Raw genomic sequence first — 12,999 nt, forward strand, 5'->3', positions numbered from 1 at the left:
AATCCACATCCCCTGCAGGGGAAGAGCAGCATCTTAACCACTGGACTGCCAGAGAGGTCCAGGCTTTGGCCATTCCTCTTGTTTAAATAAACAACTTGCAACAAATGACGATGGAAGACGGAGATTCCCCAGGAGATCTGAGGGTAATGGCCACCTCCCTGTTTTTTCCAGATCAACAAGAGCCATGCCCTTTATTCTCTGGAGGTGCAGCTTCTGAAATCTCACCCTGATGCTGCCAATAAAAGTGATGTCATGATGCTCAGCCTCAGCTGCATGTATGCTCTGGTGGTGAATGTCACTCACCCCAACCCAGTAGTCTCTTTCACGTGAGTTCCTTTTCATCAGCTGCCTCTCTGGCTGGGCCCTGCAGAGTTCCCACTGCTACCTATAATTGACGCAAAAGGAGTCAACACCCTCCGGATGTTGGTTCCCCCGCCATGCCCACCCAGCAATCATAGGTACCTCTTGGACTGAGATTCAAAGTATTAGTGGAAGAAAAAGATGCTTTTATGAAGTAATACATTATGAGTTGTTTATATAAATTGCCTTGAGGTAGGATGGCTCAGATATCTTCAAGGGCCCTGGGGTCTGAGGATCTATGATGTGGCCCCTCACTTTTTAGGAGGTCCAGGAGGAAGGTTAGCAAACTTGCCCCTCTGCTCCCTTCCCGTGGGCTTCCCTGATGTCGCAGACAATAAAGAATCTACCTGCAATGCAGGAGACCCAGGTTTGATGCCTGGGTCAGGAAGATCCCCTGGAGAAGGGCATGACTACCCCCACCAGTATTCTTGCCTGGAGAATTCCATGGAGAGAGGAGCCTGGCAGGCTACAGTCCATGGGGTCAACAAAGAGCTGGAATGATTGAGTGACTAACACTTCCCTTCCCCTCCTTCTCTGTGGCTACCAGTGTTCCGTGAACTAAGGTACAAGGCAGAGGGTGAGTGATACCCCTTGCCTCTAGGGTTTTGTAGTGAGAGTGTTATTGCCATCTCTCTCCAGATATATTACCATCCATATTTTGGGCACTGGGAACACCATCGTCATCCTGGGCATCTATACAGACCCTCAGTGCTCATCTCCACTTGAGAACAGACCAGCTCCCCTTCACAAGCCTCTCTACGTAGTCCTCAGAGCGACAAGCAGTGACCCAAATAGATTTGCCCTGGTGGTCAATGAGGTCTTCGCCAGCACCAACATCTCCAGGACTGGCGCTGTTAAGGCCACCCACTACTTTGTGAAGGAAAGGTAAGTACCTGTGGGGACCTGGCAACCTCCTTTCACTGCTACTCTAGCTCTTGGACTGTAGCTTGGGCTGGGTGGTTTTATACCCACGAGCACAGGTCCTGTCACCCTTCTCTGTATTGCTAGTACATAAACAGGAGGAGAAAGTAAGTGCTGGGTGAATGTTTGTTGAAAAAAATGCAAAGGTTATTATCATTTCCATGTTTCAGATGAGTAAATTAAGGCAATGGGAAATGAAGTCCTCTATAAGATTAGAGCCAATCAATGGCACTCATTCCTTGTTGTCTTTCCTCAAACAGTTACTGAGGGTTTACAGTCATAAAAGTGAAAAACGAAAACAAAGGTAACATTTCAGGGTACAATACACTACATAATATACATTTGAACAGACACTGTTCAAATCACTTCGCATATATTAATTCACATAAGGCTCACAACACATTGTATGAGATAGTTATATTTTCATTCCCATTTTATAGATGGAGAAACTTAGGCTCAGTTCAGACAACTCGTAAGTGGTAGACCTTGCTAAGTGGTGGTTCAAGTCCTTACCCTCACCAGCTCATGGTCAAGGGAAGGACATGTCTCCTGCCTCCTGATTTTATTTCATTATTATTAACAAGTCTTCACAGAGCACAGTGAATCATTCATTGCCTCATTTATTCCTGAAAAAACCCTGTGAAGTATTATTTCCCCCACTTTAAAAATGAGAGGATTAGAGGATTCAGAATTTAATGACGAGACCAAGGACATAATGCTGTTCTACTCATTCTTCCAGAGTCCTGGTTCTGAAACACCACCAGATCCATTCTACCAGGCAATTCTTCCTTTGTCAGGAGGAAAGAGAAAGTGAAAGTGAATCATGTCTGACTTTTTGTGACCCCATAAACTGTAGTCTGCAAGACTCCTCTGTCCATGGAATTCTCCAGGCAAGAATACTGGAGTGGGTTGCCATGCCCTTCTCCAGGGGATTGTCCCCACCCAGGGATGGAACCCAGGTCTTCTGCATTACAGGCGTATTCTTTACCCTCTGAGCCACCAGGGAAGCTCCTTTGTTGGAGAAAAGAGAACCTAGTGATTAAGGGTATGGGTGGCACTGCATCCAGATTTCCACCTGAAGGAACTTGGACAACCTACTTAGCTTTTCTAAGCTTCAGTTTCCTCATCTTTAAAAGAAAAAAAGGACAGAATTCCCAGTCCAGTGGTTAGGACTTGGCACTTTCATTGCCGTAGAGCTAGGTTCAATTCCAACCACTGAGATCCCCAAGCCACGTGATGCAGCCAAAGATAAAAGAAGTAAAAGAAAAGGACCATCAAGGGGGAAACTAGAACAGATTTTATTGATAGTAAGCTTGAGTTTTGGAATAAAAAAAGTGAAAGTGACGTCGCTTATTCGTATCTGACTCTTTGCGACCCCATGGACTGTAGCCTCCCAGGCTCCTCCATCCATGGAATTTTATAAGCAAGAGTACTGGAGTGGGGTGCCATTTCCTTCTCCAGGGGATCTTCCCGAACCTGGGTCTCTCACATTGCAGGCAGACGCTTTACCATCTGAGCCAGCAGGGATGAAGACCCAAGGGTGAAAAATACTGGGCTTCCCAGGTGGCACTAGTGGTAAAGAACCTGCCTGCCAATGCAGGAGACACAAGAGACACAGGTTAGACCCCTGGGTCGGGAAGATCCCCTGGAGGCGGGCATGGCAATTCACTCCAGTATTCTTGCCCAGGAAATCCCATGGTCAGAGGAGCCTGGCGGGCTACAGTCCATAGTGTCTCAAAGAGTCAGACATGACTGAAGCAACTGAGCAAGCAAGCAAGTTTGAGTCCTGGAATAAAGACCCCAGGGTATAAAAAGATTACATGGGCTTCAGAAAGTACAAGGGAGAGAGGTCATAGAGGTGATTCCCTAATGCCCATAGGAGATAGCATCTGTGGGGACAGGTAATTTAGTGGCAAGATAATTTGCTCTCCCTTAGGCTTTTACATTGGCTGTTTTCTCTTCCTGGAATCCTCAACGCCCTGATACCTATATGGAAAATTCTCATCCTTTTAGTCTTTACTTAAAGGACACCATTTCAATGAAGCCTACCCCATCCTTGCTATTTAAAATTGCAACTATCCTCCACTCATCCAGTCTAGATCCGTATTTCTTCTATTTATCACCTCCTATTATATACTATGTTACATGAGCTCATTTACTTTTTTTTTTTTAATTAAGTTATTTATTGTGTGTCTCCTCTTACCCACAAGAGGTTTGGTCTGTTTCATTCACTCAGTTCCCTGAGTGAACTTTCTCCCAAGCACCATGGACTGTCTGCTCATGGACTCTGCACGGATTCTATCCCAGTGTTATCAGTTATAGTGAAGGGGTTACATTTAGGTTATTGTCACCTCAAAAAAGTCACCATGACAACACCATGAACAGTTCAGGCCACTACTTCCGAATTCCTGAGCTCATAATTTTTTGTGTCTATCAGAGTTTGCCACCAGTAGCTGAGGTTTCCTTTGTTTAATGTGCAGCAGCTAATAAGTGATCACTAATAAACTATGTCCAGTGAAGAAGCGCACTTTACTGAAAGGGGAGGGCCTTAGAAAAACACACATAAAAATAAAAGGTCCCCTTGCCTTAAGTTACTACCACCACATCATCAAAATAATAATAGAAGAGAGGAAGGAGAAGAAAGGAAAAGACAGAGGGAGAGAAAAGACGTTTTTAAAAAAAAAAGGAAGGAGGGAAAGAGAAAGAAAAAGGGGAGAGAGGGAGGAAAGAGGGAAGGAGAGAGAAATGAAGGGAAGGAGAGGAAGACAAGGAGGGAAGGGAAGAAAAGGAGGGAGAGAAAGAAGTAAAGAAAGAGGACGGGGGCAAAAGTATTGTCTTCCTCCTATGATTGATGTGAGAATACAATGAAATAATGCGTGTGAATTTCCATCATGAGACCCAGCATGTACACTCACACTGGACAAGCCAAAAAGGGGGAATCAGTGTTTGCCTGGGCTCCTAACCATGGGGGACGCTGCCTCTCTCGACAGCTGCCCAGTCAGCAAGCGGCTGCTGGAGGGCCCGCAGCCCAATGGGGCCTCCCTGGAGGTGAAACTGGCCTTCAATCCATTCCACCTCTTGCCCAGCGATGTGCTTTACCTGCACAGCCGAGTGACCCTGTGTGACAAGCAGGCAGGACGCCCGTGTCCACCGGTGAGCGGGCAGGACTAGGTGCTCCACGGGCCACAGCTGCGGGTGGCTAGCTGGGGAGCTGGGCTCCCTGCAATTCCTTCACTCCGAGGGTGGGACTAAGGTGGGGCCTGGAGGACGGTGGTGCTGGGGCCTGGCCTAGCCTGCCCAGGGTGAGGGGCCTGTAGATTGACCTAAAGGGCAGGATTTTGGTGAATTCACTGGGGCAACCTGGGCATCTCAGGCAAAGGCCCAACCAGGCAAGGGCAGAGAGAGACTTCGCTACCCTTCTACTTTGTCCCCACAGACCTGTAGAAAGAACAGTCCGCCGGGGAGGAATCGAGCCTGGGAGATCTCAACCCAGGAGGGCCGGGAGAGTGGCACTGGCTGGCTGGTGTTCGGGCCCATTCGATTAAGTGGTAACTGGATCATTTGGGGGCCTCCTTGGCTCCTCTTCCAGATTTCCCCACTGACCTGTTCTGAGATGCCAACCCTTTCACCTCTTCTACCACACTCTTCCCTTAATTCCAGCCCGTGTCCTCCTTCTCGACTCCTTTGCTCTGGAGAGGTCTCCTCTCTCACCCCATCCTGGTTCCTTTTCTCATTCATTAAACGTTTCTCCTCCCATTCTCATCTTTTCTGCCCACCCCAGACCCATTTTCACCCAGTCTGTTTGTCCCTTGTGCCAGTCTGCTTTTGTAAACCCTCCTGCTAGTCTGAAACCATCTCTCCCTTTTCTCTGTTTGGTGACAACCTTCCAAAGGAAAGTGAGGGTCTTCTTAGTAAGTCCATTCTTTAGAGGCAGAAGATTCATCCTCACAACCTTCTGAGCCCATGCTTCGAGAAATGGTCCTTTTGCTTAATCAAATAATGCATGCTGCTGCTGCTAAGTCGCTTCAGTTGTGTCCAACTCTGTGTGATCCCATAGACAGCAGCCCACCAGGTTCCTCTGTCCCTGGGATTTTCCAGACAAGAATATTGGAGTGGGTTGCCATTTCCTTCTCCACAAAGAATGCATAAATGACACTAAATAATCCCCAGAGTAGAGTGTTTAAGCCTAAAAAGTTTAAGCTTAATCTTTCTTCCTTTGTGGTTTCAGAGTCCAGTGCCTCCAGCCCCAGGAGTCTGGCAGGTTGGTACCCAGGGATTGCTGTGACAAAGTTCTGATGGCTGCACCAGGGTCTGGGGATGCACACTGGCTGGTCTTGGATCTTATCTCTGCTCAATAGTATGTGACTTGGGAGAAGTTATTTACCCTAAGTCTTAGCTTTCTCAGCTCTACATGGCATAGTTGTCATTTGGGGACTGTTTGTAGTCATAATGTTTTATCCCTTATCAGAACCTGAGGCTATCCAGAAATGATTTAGAGTAGGGGTTGAAATGTCAAGATACAAGGCCAGGAAGGTAATAACAAGTGAGGGGGTTGAGTGGAGTCCACACTGAATGGAGAGTTCATCTCTGTATCTCCATCTGTCTCACCCCCAGACCAGCAATGGAACTGCCGCACAGTTGTTGTTCAGCCACTAAGTCATGTCCAACTCTTTGTAACCCCATGAACTGCAGCATGCCAGGCTTTCCTGTCTTTCCCTATTTCCTGGGGTTTGCTCACACTCATGTCTATTGAGTCAGTGATGCTATCCAACTGTCTGAGTACTCAGGGCCACACAGTGAGCCCCAGGAAAGCTTTGTTGAAAGAATGCATGAAAGATTTACTAAATAATCTCCAAAGTAGAGTGTTTAAGCCTAAAATGTTTCCCAGGCTCACAAAGCCACCTAATTCTGCTTTAAAATCATTTCTTTCTTTCCTGCAGGATCCTGGATGGCCATCTTTCTTCTCACGGTGATAGGCTGGATGCTAGGATAAAATCCTATCCAGATACTCCCCCGAAGCTCTAGTCCTTAGCCTTTAGTTTAGTGGCCTGAGGCAAGGGTAGGGTTGAGGAAGGCAACTAGTCTGTCTTCTTGTTAGGGACCAAACAGGTTGGGGGTGAAGATGGAATCCATGTGTGACTTATTAAACTGTCTGGTAAGGATTGTGACCACTGAGCCTTGGGCAGTGTACTTCCTCATTTCTCCTTCCCTTCCCATCTCTGGAACTCTTCCAAGGGTAGGTTTGTACTGCTCAATATGGTAAGGTGTAGGCAAAGGTTATGGCCAATAAACAACACAGAACTTTCCTACTTTATTTGACTCCTTTTCTGTTATCAGACCACAAAGCTTTGAGGCTTTATGAGGAATGGTGTATGTGTTTGTGCACGTGTGCGTGCGTGTGCATGTGTGTGTACATACATGTGAGAAGTAATTCTGTTCTCTGTGGGTCTCGGTTCCTCTATTTGTAAGATGAAAGAATTTGACCAGATGATCTTTGCTTCAGCATGAGGACTCCATGATTCTCATTCTAGCTGAGTTGCTGGGCCATGGCCAACTGGTTCCAAGTCTCCTTTCTTCTGCAGAATGAGCAAGAACTATTCAATTTCAGAATTAGGATTTAATGTGTCAAAATCGGGCTTCCCTGGTAGCTCAACTGGTAAAGAATCTGCTTGCAATACAGTAGACCCCAGTTTGATTCCCGGGTCAGGAAGATCCCCTGGAGAAGGGATAGGATACCCACTCCAGTACTCATGGGCTTCCCTGGTGGCTCAGATGGGAAAGAATCTGCCTGCAATGTGGGAGACCTGGGTTGGGATGATCCCCTGGAGGAGGGCATGGCAACCCACTCCAGTATTCTTGCCTGAAGAATTCCACGGACAGAGGAGACTGGCGGGCTACAGTCCATGGGGTTGCAGAGAGTCAGACACGACTGAATGACTAAGCACAGCACAGCCGGTACGAATAAGATATTATTCTGATCATTATTTCCAGCCTCATTAACTCTCCTTTCCTAACAGAGGGTGGATACAGGCAACAGTGTGCTACCATTTATTCATTCAAAAACAGGTTGGAATCTACTGGGGATTCAACAGCACACAAAACACAGGCTTTGACCCTGCAGAGAGGATAGTTGAAGGCAGGAAGCACCACTGCATGGTGTGAACCACAAAGCAGGACAGGCTTTAGAGGCTGACAGAGGTGGTACTTTCACAAAATCCCAAGAAGGCCCTATGCCTATTTTGTTGTTTCATTTTAAAAATACTGCTTTTATTTGTATCTATAATCATTTTGAACTGTGGTGTTGGAGAAGACTCTTGAGAGTCCCTTGGACTGCAAGGATATCCAACCAGTCCATCCTAAAGGAGATCAGTCCTGGGTGTTCTTTGGAAGGAATGATGCTAAAGCTGAAACTCCAGTACTTTGGCCACCTCATGCGAAGAGCTGACTCATTGGGAAAGGCTCTGATGCTGGGAGGGATTGGGGGCAGGAGGAGAAGGGGACGACAGAGGATGAGATGGCTGGATGGTATCACCGACTCGATGGACATTGAGTCTGAGTGAACTCCGGGAGTTGTTGATGGACAGGGAGGCCTGGTGTGCTGCGATTCATGGGGTCGCAGAGTCGGACATGACTGAGCGACTGAACTGAACTGACTGATAATCATTTTAGAAATTAATTTCTTGGGGAAATATGTTGTTACAAGCAACTAAATTAAAAGTCTCTAACATTTCATTTGCAAAATCTTTTCTTATTATTTAATGATTTAACAGCTCCAGAAAAAAAATTAAGTCAAATGAGCAATCCATATTTTTTCATGTACATAAAAATCACACACATTAACTTAGTACAATTAATTACATTTCATTGGGAATTTATATTCACTTTATGAGTCTGGAGTAGAGAGACCTTTTAAATTGCCTGTTGACAAAGCTATTAACCCTTGCCCACATTTAAAATATATCCAGTCAGGATTTCCCTCGTGGTCCAGTGGCTAAGACTGTGCTCCCAATGCAGGGCTCCACGTTTGATCCCTGGTCAGGGAACTAGATCCCATGCTGCAACTAAAGATCCTGTGTGCTACAACTAAGCCGCCAAATAAAAAAATATATATATATTTTAAAATAACTAAAATAAAATATATCCTAGGGAATTCCTTGGCGGTCCAATGGCTAGGACTTGGGGCTTCTACTGCTGAGGGCTCAGTTCAATCTCTGGTAGGGTAACTAAGATTGGAACTAAGATCCTGCAAGCCACAGGCTGGGGCAAAAAAAGAAAATATCCTAAAGTATAAGGGGAAAATACTATTGACTATATTATGCTTAAATATCTCAAAAAGAAAACAGAATGAAACAAAATAAAGTTAAAAGAAAGCTATTGAACTTAAACTGTGTTGAAAATTGTGACTATTCTCTGAAATTAGCGCCAAAAATCTCCATTAAAATATAAATGAGAGGGGAGGACGTTTGAGTAGGTAGGCAAAATTGATCCCATACCCTTCAATCTGACTCCTGGTCACAGACTGACCATGGCCTGTTATGTAACCAGATCAAGTCCTGACCCTGACCACAGCCTAACTCCTGGTCACAATGTGACCCCGTTTCAGGTGGGAGTACTGATACGTGGTGAGTAATGGGAGTAGGCTGGGATCCCGGAATGAGCTGCGCCCAGTTTCTCAATCTGCACAGGCCCAAGAAGGCCACTTTAGGGCCCGGTGAGCAGCGCTCCAACCAGAGGTGAGACCAGCAGAGGAGCTGAGGCGACGGCACAGAGCCGCGACTGGCTCATGCGCAGAGAGATCCGTCCGTTCCCCGCGCCGAGGGCGGCGTGCAAGGGCGGGACACCCGCGCGGCCCTACTTCTGATTGGTCGCAGATGGGCAGAAAGGGGCGGGGCCGGGGCGGAGCGCGCGGCGCGCGGCCTGGCGGGTGTGTTAACGGCCGTTAAGCGAGCTGAGGGGGCCGAGTTGCTGTCCGTGGCAGACGCGGTCGCAGCGGTTGGTGTTCCTGAGTGAGGGGTTTTGCTGCCCGCTTTCAAGCCCACGTAAGTCCTCCTCTCTCCCGGGCCTTCATTGGACTGACAAACCCTGTGCCCTCCTTGGAGAGCCCCGGCAGAGCCTCAGGCACTGTCGACCTGCCTCCGTGGGGGGCCGAGGGAGAGCGAAGAGCATGCGCAGAGCGGCTGAGCTGCCCGCCTTGGGTCTCTCACGCCCCGGCTTTCTAAAATAACGCCCCCCGCTTTCATCGCCTTGCTGTCTCCATCCCTCATTCCACAGCAGTTGCGGGACCTCTGTGAGGTACAGTCTCGGTCCCGGTCGCCAGGTTACGGCGGGAGGGAAGTTCCTTTGCCCTCTAGGAGCGCGTAGCCCTGGGAGAGTAGACGTCAACCGGGTGGTTGTGCCGGGTGGAGAAGTACGGAGCGCGGAACCCTAGGCACCAACAGGTCTGAGGGGGCGGGGAACCCTCCCCGAGGAAGCGAAGTTTGAGCCAAGATTTGGAGCATGAATAGAGAAGGAAGGTCGGAGGGACCGGGAGCGCTCGTGAAGGCGCTAGGATGGAGTTTCTGAGCCGGCACGGTTTTGCTTCCCCCTCCACAAGCTATTTAAGTGTCTGGAGACGTTTTGGGTTCTCACAACTCTGGGATTGTTCCTGGCATCCGATGGGTAGATGTCAGGGGTGCTGCTGAACAGCCTGCAGGACAGCCCTACATCAAAGACTTACCGACTCCAGTGTCAGTAGTACCAAGACTGAGGATCCCTGCTATAGACAGAGAGGAGCTGGTTCTCTGGATGCACATAAAGTGTGTTGAAGCTTATTTATTCAGTAGAGGGTGTTCAGCACATTAAACGGAAGGCTCAGAACCCTGTTTGTCCTCTGCACCAGTCTTACTTCCACCACATGGCACAGAGCCAGGCAAATAGGCACTCAGTAAATTTTGGTTGATGAATTGAACACTGTGTGCTAGGAAGGGAGGAGTGGTGATACAAGGACGATTAAGATAACCATGCTTCATTTCTTGCCCTTAGGCCTTGTATGTTTTATAATGATCTGATGGTGTGGTGTGTTTCAGGACTCCTTTGTAAAGGCAACATCTTTCCAAGGATTTGGCTTTTCTTTAGATCTGGTTCAATGAATGATCAAGGCAATGGAAATAGTGTAATGGTGTGAGATTCTTAGTGTGTCTGTGTCCGCTGTCTGTGTATCCCCTCAAATCCTCTCCTGTCTTGATGTGGTTCTCTCAACAGCTGTCAAATGTATTCCACACTAAGATTATAATTCTTCAAAAGAGGAATACTTAACAACAGTCAAAATCTAGTTCTTGGATAGCAACTTGGGAAATAGAGCTTGGGTGGTGACCAATGAGAAAGAGAAGAAATTATATGAGCTGCCCCAGCTCCTAAGTGCTTTGGGACTTGCAGTTCCGGCTATGTCTGAGACAGAAACTCCAACTTGTGGTGGCTTAGTAACTACCTCATAGGTGTGATGTGAGTATTAAATATAAGACATGATACTATAGAATCTTTAGCATAGTGCTTGATGGGTATTAAGGACTGGCATACCTCAGAGATATTGTGGGTAGGGTTCCAGACCACCAGAATAAATCGAGTCACACAAATTATTTTGGTTTCTCAGTATGTATATGTTATGTTTACACTTTACTGTAGTCCATTAAGTATGCAGTAGCATTATGTCTTTTAAAAATGTACATGCCTTAATTAAAAAATACTTTATTGCTAAAAAAATGCTAACCATCATCTGAACCCTCAGTGATTTGTAATCTCTTTGCTGATTTGCCAGTAGAGGATTCTGCCTTGATGTTAATGGCTGATGACTGAATGAGGTGATGGTTGCTGAATGTTGGGGTCGCTGTGGCAATTTCTTAGAATAAGACAATAGTGAAGTTTACTGCATTGATTGACTTTTCCTTTCACAAACAATTTTTCTATAACATGCAAAGCTGTTTAATGGTATATTCCCCATGGTGGAACTTCTTTCAAAACCAGAGTCAGTCCTCTCAAACCCTGCTACTGCTCTATCAACTAAGTTTATGTAATATTCTAAATCCTTTGTTGTCATTTCGACAGTCTTGACAGCATCTTCACTGGAAGTAGTTCCATCTCAAGAAACCTCTTTCCTCATCCATAAGAAGCACCTCTTCATCTTTTAAAGTTTTATCATGAGATTGCAGTAATTCAGTCACATCTTCAGGCTCCACTTCTAATTTTAGTCTTCTTACTAGTTCTACTACTCCTGCAGTTACAATAGTAATATCAAAGTTCACTAATCACAGATCACCATAACGGATGTGATAAGGTTGAAAAAGCTTGGAATATTGCAAGAATCACCAAAATGTGACACACAAAGTGAGCAAATGCTTCAGGAAAAAAATGGCATCCATAGACTTGCTCGACACCAGGGTTGCCACAGATCTTCAGTTGGTTAAAAAAATAGAATCTGTGAAGCTCAGTAAAGTGAAAGTGAAGTCACTCAGTCATGTCCGACTCTTTGCGACCTGTAGACTGTAGCCCACCAAGCTCCTTTGTCCATGGGATTCTCCAGGCAAGAATACTGGAGTGGGTTGCCATTTCCTTCTCCAGGGGATCTTCCTGACCCAGGGATCGAACCCAGGTCTCCCACATTGCAGGCAGATGCTTTAACCTCTGCACCACCAGGGAAGCCCTTAAATACAAGAATACAGTCTCTAGAACTTCAGATCCAAGTCAGAGATTTCAAGGGAGGAAAGGAAGCCAGGTTGAAAGAAGAAGGGGGAGGAGGCGGGAGAGGGGGGCGAAAGGGGTGGCCTTACAGACGTCTCCTGCCACCTACAGATACCCAGGCATTATGGGACTTTTCTCTGGGCCTCCAGAGAAGGGAGGACTGGAACTCAGCCCTACCAGAAATCAGACTAGACCAGAACCAGAATTTAAGTTCTCTGCCAAGAAGAGGTGATCAGTCTCCAATCCTCAGCTCAGGCTGAGGGCCCTTCGACCAGATTCCTTTTTCCAGGACTGGGGGACTAGAAAAACAGGGAAGGTTAGGAAGGGTTAAGGAGAGGAAAGAGAGAGAGAAGGGGAGAAAGGTCAATAAAGTCTCTTGTTCCTTACCGGTCGGGGCACTCTGGCCAGTTGCCTGTGTCAGGAGGAGACCAGGGACAAAAGGGTCCCAGTTGCGGCCTCTGGGTCTGGTCCATTGGCAGGCAAGCTGGCCCCTGAGTACCCCGAGTGGTCAGGAAGCTCAGTAAAGTGAAGTGCAGTAAAAAAAGACGTATGCTTGTACTTAATACATGTTGAATTTGTTGAATGAATTGTTCTGTAGTTTAAACAGCTTTGAAAGTAAAAATTATCAGTGTTGGGTTCTTTTCTTCTGTCTGCCTGCATTCATTTTTACCTCTCTTGGCTGTATAATGGGCTATTTGTATTACTTCTTATACATTCATTTCTCTCACTTTTATCTCAAGAAGTCTGTCTCTTTCAAATGTCTCTAAAAATTTCCACCAGTAGCCCATCTACTTGTAAACTTAAGTAGGAAGAAGTTAAGAATTATTTATTCTGTACTGTATTACTCCTTAGGGGAGTTTTTTTGAGATTTAATTCACATAAAATTCAGTTCTACATGTATGCAATTCAGAGGTTTTAGTGTACTCACAAGCTTGCGCAGCCATCATCACTATCTAATCTCAGCATTTTGTTCAGGGTAGTCAGAAACTCCCTGCCCTCCTCTTA

General features: G+C 46.4%; 1 protein-coding gene and 1 long non-coding RNA gene across 2 annotated transcripts in view; both read left to right on the forward strand.

Moving 5' to 3' along the window:
• The first annotated feature begins 4,736 nt into the window (after positions 1 to 4,736).
• Positions 4,737 to 6,575, forward strand: LOC120855104. The gene is made up of 3 exons (XR_005719144.1): positions 4,737 to 4,829; positions 5,510 to 5,542; positions 6,222 to 6,575. It is a non-coding gene; the product is annotated as an uncharacterized LOC120855104 (long non-coding RNA).
• Positions 6,576 to 9,198: 2,623 nt separating this feature from the next.
• Positions 9,199 to 12,999, forward strand: part of CEP85 (centrosomal protein 85) — a 43,997-nt gene continuing 40,196 nt past the window's right edge. The window contains exon 1 of the mRNA XM_040229594.1: positions 9,199 to 9,320. The gene's annotated coding sequence lies outside the window, so the exon portion shown is untranslated. The remainder of the gene's footprint in view (positions 9,321 to 12,999) is intronic.

The sequence above is a fragment of the Oryx dammah genome, unplaced genomic scaffold (assembly GCF_014754425.2).
Source record: "Oryx dammah isolate SB20612 unplaced genomic scaffold, SCBI_Odam_1.1 HiC_scaffold_27, whole genome shotgun sequence".
In the NCBI taxonomy this organism is placed as follows: Eukaryota; Metazoa; Chordata; class Mammalia; order Artiodactyla; family Bovidae; genus Oryx; species Oryx dammah.